Raw genomic sequence first — 12,624 nt, forward strand, 5'->3', positions numbered from 1 at the left:
TTATTTAAGTCCACAGTTTTCATTTAATAAGAATGTTTAATATTAAGTTTTTAATTTAATTTAAAATTTATTATTAAAAATAATTAAGAATAATATACTACACGTACATTTTTTTGCATATAAAAGCAATTTAAATCTAATAAAATTATATTCGAACATTTTATAAACATTATAAAAGTATTATCAGTAAATATACAATTATTTCTAGTAATCTATTAAGTTTGATAAAGTGTTTTTATATGAAAGTTGTTTTTTATTTTTTGTTTAACTTTTTAATTGAAATATTTGTACAAATTAATCAATTTTTAATGTTTTATACTTGAATAAATTTTATAGCTTTCTACTTTTAATTATATTTTTTGTTTAGTATTAAATGTGTTTGTTCTAGTTCAACCTATTTTAGAAAAAATTTTTGACTAAACAGGAATTTATATCACTTGAAGCACTGATTTTAGTAAAGCCAACCGCAAAAAGTTAGTTAAGATTTCAAGAGAATTTTTCTATTTGATAGTGCCTGTCAAAGTTGTAAAACAAGTAGGATTTTAATTGTCCCAGGAGCACTCATCTCTTTAAGTTAGTTTTTGTTTTAATATTTCATTTATTCTATATAACTCATCAGTGTTTGTAATTTATCTATTTATTTATTTTTAGACCATCTTCCCTAATTAAAAGATACTTTGGTCTTTAAGTTAGTTAAAAAAAAAGATTTTAACCTTTCTAAAGTTTTTTTTCAACTTATATAAAAGTATGATTCCTATTTTTCCACTTCATAATATCTATATTGTTTTTCTAATTCTTCGTTTTAAAATGTATAATAATATTATATTTAACTACAATGGATTTTCAAATATTTAAAAAAATATTTTTGAGTGATAAACAAGTTTTTGAAATTCTACTTCTCTATAAAAAGTTTCAAATACAAACATATGTAAAACAAAGCTTTTGTAGTTATATTTAAAAGTTTTAACTAATTTACACAACTTTTCTTATGTTCTTAAGCAAAAAACCTTGAATTATTTTTTTTTTTTTTTTTGCAATGAAGAAAAACATAAAATTATCAATTAAACTTAGATATAAATTTACTCAAAAATCAACAAATTTTAAAACTTTTGTATAAAGATTTTTATTAGAATGCTAATTTAAGTTTAAGTAAACATTAGAGATTAAAAATACTCAAAGTGCTTTATTTTTGTTATAATTTGCTCTTGCTTTGTGTCATATAATACAACTTTCTGATCAAAAGAACTGTAATTTTTATTTTTGGTTAACTTAAGTATTACTTCATGAATACTGTATCAGTTGAATTGAAGTTTAATAGATTCTAAAGAATTTTAAAACAATGTATAGCTCGATCTTACTTTGTAGATTTTTAACTAAATTTTATGTTGTTTATTTACTGTTTATTTAATTTATTAAACAAATTTTGAAATATAACTGTTTAAAATTGAGAGCACAATAATTTTTAAAATATTTAAAAATTTTAAATTTACAATGATAAAAAATTAAATGATTTAGATAAACATTTGAACTAGAAGAAAAGTTTTAAATAAGTTTTAAATAAATATATATAAAGGTATATGTTCTGTAACTATAAATAAATAAATGTTTGTTATATGCCAGTTATTTCATTTCCTAATTGTTTGCAATTTTAATTATTATACATTAAAAATAACATACTTCACTGCTAGGGTAACTTGAAGTAATTTGTTCTAAATGTTTTTTCAGATTAATAAAAAAAAATATAACTCTTTTAGTTTTTAATTAGTTCAGTGTATATTTATTATTTTTTTACTAACAGCTTTATGTAACAAATTTTGCACTTAAGTAAATTTAGTTGTGTTAAATTTGTTCACAAAATGTTGTTCTTGTATAGTTTTTTCTGTATTCTTGTATTCTTTTTTGAAGTTATAGAACTAATAGTTTTATCACTAACTGTTTTGTAAAACAACTTTAGTAATTATATAAACTACTTGTTTTTTAATTAAAATGTGTCCAAAAAATACTTTTTGTTTTATTAGATCTTTTAAATTTATTTAATTTTAAACAAAAACATAAATTTCTGGTTATTATTTATAGTCATGTTTATTAAAAGAACAAACATTTTAAAAGTTATATACTGTAGCAATTGACTTTTTAAAGTGATGTATGTTAAAAATTAATGGTTTCAATAGAAAATTCCTCCTTTGTGTAGTTTTGTTCCATTTTAGTGTTATTTTTCAATCAGAAATAAATAATTACGTGGCTTAAAAATAAAAACGGTTACTGTTTAAAGCAATTTGTTTTAATTGCTTTAGAGTTTCTTTATGTTTTAAGCCAACTTTACAATCTACAATATTATTACTGATGTTTTTTTCTGATTATTTTAATTAAATTAGAGTTTATTTAGTTTTAGTCTATTTTTTACTTTAAATGTAAAAATTTACCAATTTAGTATACTAAATTTATTAAAAATTTTAGAAATAGTAAACAGTTTTTTATTCAGTGTGTCAACTTATGAATTGTTGGTTTTGTTAAAACTTATTTGTCTTGTTGATTTACTGATTTACTAGTTTGTTAGAAATGCTTAAACAAATTAGTTGTATAAACCAAGCTTATGTAACATTTCAAAATATTTTTAAATTTAATTTGTGTTTTTATTAAACCGATCTTTTCGTTCAGATGCTTAAAACTAAGTGAAATTCTTACCTCGTACCTTGGAAGTTTTGTTTTCAATAGAACATTTTGATATTCAGTATTTTTGATCTTAAAATGCACTTTAAGCTGTATCTTTTTATCAATTTTCATTATACCAAATTTAAAGTTTTTCATAATTATTTAATCACAAAAGCTTTTATAGAAATGAAATTTTGAAACTACAAAAGTAAGCTCTACTTTTTATGTGAAAACTACCTTTTAAGAATAAATAGTGTAGAAAATATCTTAAATCTATTTGATTAGTCTTTTTAATTTCACAGTAGATTATATGATGTTTTTTGACCTATTTCTTATTAACTTTTCAAATCAATACCTAAAATAATGACATAAAACAGTTAATTATGAAGCTTAAATTAATACCTATTATTTTTATAATTTAGTTTTAAGAAGTACCAATAGAAGCAATTTAGTTCTAATAGCTTTAATCCATTTGTTTTTCATTATTATGATGAACAAAAAAGATTAAAAGACCAGCATAAAATTTGAAATAAGTTCTTCTAGGTGTTTTATATTGTAAAGTTATTGTAAAATAAGTTTTACTGTTTATAAGATGTTTTTTAAGGTGTTTTTTAGTTATGTAAATAGTTTTGCTGGATTTTAGACAGTGAACTATTTACAATTTCTGCAATTAATAATTTCTGCAATTGCTTTGATTTGTTTTTATTGTTTGTAATTTTTATATGTTGACTATGATAAAGCTTTAGTTTTTAATATATTCTTTTTAGCTAATTTATCGCAAATTTATTCAACAAATAACTTAATATATTTCAAGTATTGGAAAAAATACTTAAATTAGCTTTAAAAACTAAACTTTAAACTAATGATTTTTTTACATTTGAAAGTTTTCTGTATCCTATTGGTAAATGCACCGAATTTGTACACGTCCAATTATTAGAAATGATATCATTTGTTTTTCTAAGGTTATCATAAAATCCTGTTCACTGTAGGAATATATGCAAACTAAATAAACTAAAGAATTTTTTTTTAATAATATTTATTGTAAAACTGATAAATAACCTTTTTTTTAAATACACTTAATAAATTTCACTTCGTGTTCAGTGTAAAAGTCTAAAGCTATATAAATATTAGAGTTCAATACTTAATTACTGTATTTTATAAATTAATCTATTAATAATAAAAAATGATTTTATCCATTGTTATCGTTAAAATTTAAACCAACATTTATTACAAAAAGGTTACATATTTTGAAGTTACTGTGAATTATAAAAAAAAATCATATTCTAAACATTAAGTACAATTTCATTTAAAGATTTTTAAAAGAATCGTCTTTTAGTAAAAATTGAAAAACAATCTTATAATTTACTTTTTTTCAAATAAAAGTTGTGACGATCGCTCGGCCCTTCGGTACTTTCCCTAAACGGAGCCGGCGGTCGAGACTTCTCTGTTTCGCTAATAACGGGTTCAGGCGCGTTGGCTGACTCAGAGCGAGTAGTCATTTTGGCCAACTTTTTGGCAACTTGTTTCGAATTCATATCGCGCTATTTATTGATTAATATACCGCGAATGAATGGTCAAGTAATCTAAGTTAAAACACAAAAACGTTTAAACACAATTATTTATTAAAAGAACTCACAACATAAAATATAAAACACCAAATACACTCTATAATCGTAAATAAATGAACACAAATATAATATAATACTAAACTAGCAAAAAGTAAACACTGACTTTTGTATACTCGTCTATGCGATCAAGAAGCGCATGCGATAAAAAGCGCATGCGATACAAAAGCGACGTAATCGTTCATGCGTAGTATATATAGTGCTTTAACAATCCCTTTTTCCCAATTCTCTCAATTTATAACAGAGCATGTCTGTTAGACTGCTACACTCCGTCTAGCCCGAAGAAGAAATGACTGTGGAGGCTTAGGGATTTCAATAACGCATTTTCCGTGCGCTCCCCTTCCCCCACTCCAGTCATTTTTTTTTTGAATTAAATGAGAGTATAGAAATTTTAAGGATGTTATTATCACTTATACCACGAAATTCGATTACGTGCAATACTAAACAAGTTTTTAATACACAAAGCATAAAGCTTAAAATAACGTTGATGTAGTGTTTACTTGTAATGTAAGCTAAAAGAAAAAATTGTATGTACGAAAAAAATTGATGTAATTTTCAAGCGACAATACATAAAAAATAAATACGAAGGAGTAAAAACTTAACCCTTAAGATTCCTTCTTTTAGAAAACATGCTAATAATTTGTTGATATTGTAAAGTATGCAACAATACTTAAAAAAATGACAATGTAAATCAAAAGTAGCAATTAGCAATATCATACTAATACTTAATAAAACATATCAAAGAAGTTTTCACTCTTTTGTTTTATAATTTCATTTTTGTTTTTAAGGTATTAAAATTTTGTTTTAGATGTGCCATAAAATTAAAGAAACAATGATTTGAATTAAAAAAATAAAATATATAATAAAATAAACAAGCTTTAAAATTTTAATTAAAATATTCAAAAGTTTACACAATCCTAGAATTATGTTACTCAATCCCTAAAAAAGTTTACTGTTTGTTGGTTCTTAGCAACTTGAAAAAGTTCTATAGTCTGTAGCCAATGTTTTTCTCCACTTCTCGTTGAGATAAAATGGGTGGTTCCCGCAATGAATATCACAGTTGTAATAAAACAACTAGATGCTAAAACGGTTAAGCATTTCCACTGAGTGGCTGTGACTGCTAGCGAAGTCTCTTCCACATCGTGATATTCGTGAAACAATGACGTGTCAGCGATTACCAGTGCTTCATCTTTTTTTCACGAATTTTGTACAGTAAACGTGTGAATCTCCATTTGCAACCAAGTAGGACTCATTGTGACAAATTAGGTCTCCTAAAGACTCTTTATGGCGTCAATACTTCCATCAATTGTGATTGTTTATTTTAAAAAAACATATGTAATATAAAATACAATGTTAAATATAGCATAAAAATTAAAATAGTTTAATAAAATCGTCTGGTTTATTAACTAAACATAGTATTTATAATGACATTTACTATTTTTATCGTTTAACGTAAAAAATGAAGTAAGCACTGATGTCAAACAATAACTGAAAGAATGCTTTAACCGGCCGATATAATTTAAAACAAAATATTAAATCGCAGTCTTTTTGTTTTTTGAAAAAAACTTAGTTTTACTTTATTTTTATACTTATTTAAATAATTAGAAAATAACAACGATAATTAGCTTTGAAATTGCTTAACGAGGTATAATGTTTATTTAACAATAGCTATAATCATTGCTACACGTCGTAAAAAACCAATCAGCTAAAGCATTCTCACAATATTACAATTATACAAGAAAAGATGATATTTACGGACAAAAAGGTTAACGATTTACAACTCATTTCCCTTACTTTGAACTGAAACAGAAAACAACTCTGACTGATTGTCTAATGAGCTTAACAATTAAGAAAGTAATTTGTTACTCAAGAGAATAAAAGTTCAATCATTGTGTTTTGCTAGAAACACTACTCTTAATTAATTTAATCAGAATTCTCATCGATCGCAGTTCAGAATTATTGTTGCATAAAGTTCACAACAACAATGTAAGATAAATTAACTTTTAGACTGAACTTATTAAGTTTCAAATAGATTTTATTACTTATTTCATAGTGCGTTTACATTTTAATATGTTTTCTTTAATAAGAAATAAAACAACAATTAAGAAACAAATTGTCAAAAAAACATATCAGTATATATAAAATGTGGGAGTAAAAATCAAAGCAATCGTTCTGCATTAATTTTAAAACAAGTACAGGAAATAAGTTGTTTTGAAACTATAAATTAAGAACAACTCCTATTTATTTAAAAATATATCAAAAGTAAATATTTGATATTTTAAAACAGAAAATCTCAACATATACTTGTTTACTTACGTAATAGACTTGTCATATACTCCTTAAACATGAATTGTTTAACAATTTTAATTCTATGTTATTAGTATGAATTTCAAATAATAACAAAATTTGCTAATTCAAGGTAAAGAAGAATTCTTAGTTACTACGCTTGAAAATTGTAACAATTTCAAACCTATTTAAGGCTCAATTCTATGTTAAAAAGTGTATAACAAATAAAAAATTACTTTTTACGTTTAAACAAAAAGAAGAATAAAAATATTAATGTTTAAGTAAAAATATAAAAAAATTAACACAAACAATAAACAACACTGACATTAATTGAAATTAATTTTTAAACTTTGCAAGCATTTTAAAGGAAACAGACTAATTTCTAAAGAATGTAGATCATAATACAAACAAAGAAAATAACAAACATGTATTCAACATTTTCTTAAAACTTGACCCTTCATTCAAGGAAGAAAAAAATGCGTTAATTTTGCTAAAAGACTAAACTTGTAAGTAACGCTTCTTTTTATTAAGAAAAACATCAACGCGTGTTTGATAAATTGCAAGTTTAAAATACACGACCTTTTAACGTGCTTTTGTTTTGTTGCACATAGCTAAACAAAAACTAAATTAGTTTTATTGCTCAACGCTAAAACTCAAGTGCCGCTGATAATAATTTAACTGCTTTGTAGAATTAGTCATCGCTCGGTTCGTCAGCGTAATTAATCGTGAACTTGTATTTTACGCAAACTTATAAGGTTGGCTTATTTTATTCACTGGCTCATTGTAAATAATGTTTCGCTGCTGATATCGCTTAAGATGACGTATATTTTTAAACGCTTTACTTGTACACGAATTATTGTTTACAAGTAATGAACTTGAAGTGTAATTACTATTAGAAGGGCTGATATAATCTGTATTGACAATAAGTTTAGCACGTTGATACGGTTCTCCGAAACGTTGTTTTTCTAGCTCGTTATTGACTATATGTGTTTCTGGACTTGTCATATTAACGGATTTTACGGTCGGCACGGGTAGCCTTTCCACGGTCGAAGGCTGCTTTGTTATGACGTCACAATAAGCTTCTGCGCTAGCAACCTCGTTACTATCCTCAACCGGCGTAAGAGACGTCGAATGTTGTTCAGCATCAACCTGAACATCATCTGTCTTGCTAAAATTTTCTGACTCTGTTAACTCGTTTTCCGATTTTAGAGAAGTCTTAAGGTTACTAATATCGCCGCTAAGGCGCGATAACGCGGTTGATTCTGAGTCGGAATCAGTTTGCTCAGATGTTTTAAAAACACAGCCGACTGTCTTAACAAGAGGTGAATCTCCCCTCTCCTCCCTACCTCTTACTGTCGGGAGGAAGGGTGCCCGTTTTTTGGATTAAAGGAGCCCTGCCGATTATGAAAATTTTGGTTGTTTGGGGGATGCCCTTGACTTGGTAAGTTGGTTTGATTATTAAACGGAGGCCCTTGACTTTGGAAGTTACTTGGACCATGGGTATACCCTGAATTATTATATCTATTGTTAACCTGAACGGGGTTCTGGTTAAAAACTTGGCCGTTTGGTGGCATTACATTCTGATACTGCATATGGTTCGGCTGAACGTTGCCGAACCCCATGTTATTGTTCGCTACGTTCTGATAGTTTACATTACTGTCGTAACGCGTATTTTGATTATTATAATCGTTTTGTTGATCGTATTCAACTTGATTACTTTGATTATGTCTATAAGGGCGACGCGAAGATTGCTGTACATGCGAATTTTTGTTATTATTTTGTTTCTTTTTATGAAAATTCTGCGATCTTTGCTCATAACGAAATTCTTGAGCTTTTTCTAGAATCTCCGAGTGAGATCCAGAGTAAATCTGTTCAATTTTCACTAAAAAATCATCTATTTTAAGCGTAAAAGCTTCTTCAACTTTCTTTTTTAGTTCGATTGGACATATAGCTGACATAAAATACTTTATCATACTTTCCTTATCAGCTTTAGACAACTTTTCAGCTAGGCACTTATCTGACTGGAAAGACGCCTGCCCTAAGGTACTCTGTTTAAATCGAAGTATGTGTGGCAAACTAGATTTTTTGCCAATAAGATAAGTTTTTAAATTAGGGTAATTGAAATGACACTCGCTATTAGTTTCGCGAAAATTTATTATGTCATCTCGAGGCCAAATATGGATTAATAACTCAAGTTTCTCACAATCGCTATCGATATGAAACGACTTACAGCGCGACTCGAATAATTCGAGTTCCGCGCGAGGTTCCGAAATATTTCGAAGTTGTCGAAATAGCTTAGCATTTTCGATTATCTTACGGCGCAATCGATCTTGTTCAGTTTCAAAACATCGAGCGCCGTTTTCTAAATTAAAAACATTGTTATTATCTGACAATGATTCTGTCATTAGCGCACGTAACTTGTTTCGTAAAGCGTTCGTGCGACGATTTTCTTTTATTGTCTTAATCCTTAGCTCTAATTCGCTTAGGCTAAGATTTTCTATATCGTCCTGCCTATTACTAAGGTGTGGACTAACTTGTACAATTTCAGCAGCGTTTCTTTGATAAATCGAAGAGTGCGAGTTATCTACGCTTGCTGTATATAAATCGTGCGAGTTTTGTGGATACGAGGAAGCTTCGTTGTTCGCTATCGTTCCTGGTTCGCAATAAATTCTTTCTGGGTGTGCAGAGGCATTGATCGCTTGCACGCCAGAATCGCAATTCTGCCTATTATCTAAGGTATTATATTTTTTTATAATAATGGGTTCAGACCCGAGGAGGACGCCACTGTGACGATCGCTCGGCCCTTCGGTACTTTCCCTAAACGGAGCCGGCGGTCGAGACTTCTCTGTTTCGCTAACAACGGGTTCAGGCGCGTTGGCTGACTCAGAGCGAGTAGTCATTTTGGCCAACTTTTTGGCAACTTGTTTCGAATTCATATCGCGCTATTTATTGATTAATATACCGCGAATGAATGGTCAAGTAATCTAAGTTAAAACACAAAAACGTTTAAACACAATTATTTATTAAAAGAACTCACAACATAAAATATAAAACACCAAATACACTCTATAATCGTAAATAAATGAACACAAATATAATATAATACTAAACTAGCAAAAAGTAAACACTGACTTTTGTATACTCGTCTATGCGATCAAGAAGCGCATGCGATAAAAAGCGCATGCGATACAAAAGCGACGTAATCGTTCATGCGTAGTATATATAGTGCTTTAACAATCCCTTTTTCCCAATTCTCTCAATTTATAACAGAGCATGTCTGTTAGACTGCTACAAAGTGTTTATTACTGTTATTTTGAGACTGAGTTTACAGAAATATAAAATTTAAGTTTTGAATTAAATTTATTTCCTTGATTAGAACCTAAAGTACATTTAAAAGTTTTACGTTTTGTTTTTTTCTAAAGTTTTTATATATTTATTTAAATACATTAGAAAAAAATTACTCAATTAAAAATAATATTTTGAAGCTTATGTTAAACTTAAATTCACTTAACTTAAAATTGAAAAAGTTACATACTAAGCAAATATTTTAAATTTAAAATCCAAACTTAAACAGCAGTGCGAACTCAAATTTTGCAAGTTTAAGCGACTGTGCGAACTTAAAAAACACGAACCTAGCTGATAGACTTATGCATTTGAAAATTTTAAGTATGAACAAAAAGCTGCAAGCAACTTTCAAATCAGCTAAAGAATGATACCGGAATTTGTACTTTAAGTTTGCAAGAATTATTCTTTTAGTATTTTAGTATAAAGAAGTTATTTTCCGTAAACTGAAAGTTAATAAGAATAGCACTATAGTATAGTGTTTTAGTTGTAGACTAATTCATTTACTGAAATTCAAAAAAAGCCAAACTTAGCTCTTGGGCGATACTTAACGGTTAAAAAACTGTATATGTCAATTTTCCAATACAAGTTGAATGAGGGCAAAAATAGCAGAAAAATTCTGGCAACTATGCCTGCCACCTAGGTACGCGCTTTCTAAGTAAGAACAAGCCGGTATGGTACGCAGCAGGGGCGTCGTGTGGGGTTGTACGCTGGAGCTGTAACTCCACCTAAAAAATAAAAAACAATGCTAATCATTTTTTTTTTGAGTTTAATTAAGCCTTTAAATACGCCGCATCAAATGGGCCGCTAGTTCAGCAACCGCAAACTACGTCAAAGTAACTTTATTATAGAGATGAGGAACTAATCTTTAAAATTATATATAAAAAAAATATTGGCTAAAAATATAAGAAAGTTATGATGTCATGAAGCTGTACAAAAAATACAGCCAAATGTGTTCATTAACGTCATTAATTTCCCTGCTAATTTAGTTTTTTTCAAATTTTTAAATTTGATGTTCAGAATGTTCGTAAAATTAAAGCTGTAAGCTCAATCTGTGTCAGCTGCATTTTTAATGTTTACAAGTTTTCAATAAAAAAATACTGAAAAGTTGAATTCTTGAGCTGCATGAACTTTCAGCACTATGTGATTTAAATCATGACATGATCGTTGTTTGAAATTTACTACAGCGCTAGAACAATAAGACAAGTTGATCTCAAGCAGAAGGAACTCGAGGAGGGAATACTAAAGCAGAGGAAAATCGAGCAGGAAAAACTCGAGCCGGAAAATCTCGAGCAGGGAAAACTCGAGCAGGGAAAACTCGAGCAGGAAAAACTCGAGCAGGGAAGACTCGAGCAGGAGAACTCGAGCAGGAGCAACTCGAGCAGGGAAAACTCGAGCAGGAACAATTCAAGCAGGGAAAAATCGAGCAGAGGCAACTCGAGCCGGAAAACCTTGAGCAGGGGCAACTCGAGCAGAAAAAACTCGAGCAGGGGCAACCTCGTTTTTTAAGTTACTTACCTTTTTTTTATAAATAGTTAAACAAGTCATAAATATAAGTTAGTAAGAGCCACTTAATAAACTCTCGGATTGCGGCTTCCAAGTTCGTGCTTAGGAAAAATTAATGCTTGCTTTCGGGAGGTCTTATCTTGTACCCTGCGTTCGAGGCCGCGCCAATGAGGATCGTGTTTTCGAGCCTGCATCCTCACATTACCACTGGTTGGTACGCGGCCACAAAACAAGGGCGACGAGACCTGTTAAAAATGCCACTTAAAAAGAGAGCTTGTCACACGGTGGCCGAGTTCTTGGTCGCCTGCCTTCTTGTGGGCTGTTGCCGTTCGCGTCGTCTTCGGCGTCCCTCAGCGAGCGCCTTGAAGAGGCGCATGTTTCACGGCTTTCGGCCGCTTCGGTCGCCTCAAGCGCACGCAGAGTTTGGCCGGAGATTTCGCTCGCGACGCCCCGTTCCTTCGTTGCCTTGTCTGTCTAGCCTGGCCTCATCGCAGCGTTCGGGACAAATGGCGTCGTCGGCGACTTCCTCCCTGCTCCGCCTTGGAGAGACGAGTTTTCCACGGCTTTCGGCCGCTTCTGTCGCCTCAAGCGAAGTCGAGATTCTTCCGCCGATCTATTAAGTTTTTTTTTTACTGATAGCAACTAATTTCTAATTTCTATAGATATCTGCTAATACTTTTGAAATTACTTTTCTATCGCTATAAACTACTTTTTTCGCAAATATAAGATTTTTCTACTATACTATAAACTTATACTATGTATATTGGTTAGGAAAAAGTTATCTGATGTTGTTTATCTTGTTACAAAAAAAAACCTTTGGAAATCATAACTTCTAAAAACCGCTTTATTATAATAAAATAATAAATTGAAATAACTGATAAGCTTTAAATTTTAAAGCTTTAAAAAAAAATTTCTAACTAGACTTCATTCGCACATAAAAAGTATTTTACAAATAATTTAAACTAAAAATGAGTAATTAATAAATAACTAAAAATCTCCGAGTAGACTACTATAAGCAATTAAAAAAAAAGTACTTCAATAACTAAGCTTCTAGTATAAAAAAATAAAACATATTTGCATAAAACTAATTAAAAATTCTTAAGAGTTTTTGCTAACTGTTTCAGTAATTAAAATAATTTATCCTACTTTTTCAAGTTTTTATTTTCAATTTGGAATTCAGTTTATATTTAAACATCTTTATACTTACAAAAAA

This window comes from Thalia democratica, chromosome 4, assembly GCF_965202585.1.
Source record: "Thalia democratica chromosome 4, ktThaDemo2.hap1.1, whole genome shotgun sequence".
NCBI classification, from domain to species: Eukaryota; Metazoa; Chordata; class Thaliacea; order Salpida; family Salpidae; genus Thalia; species Thalia democratica.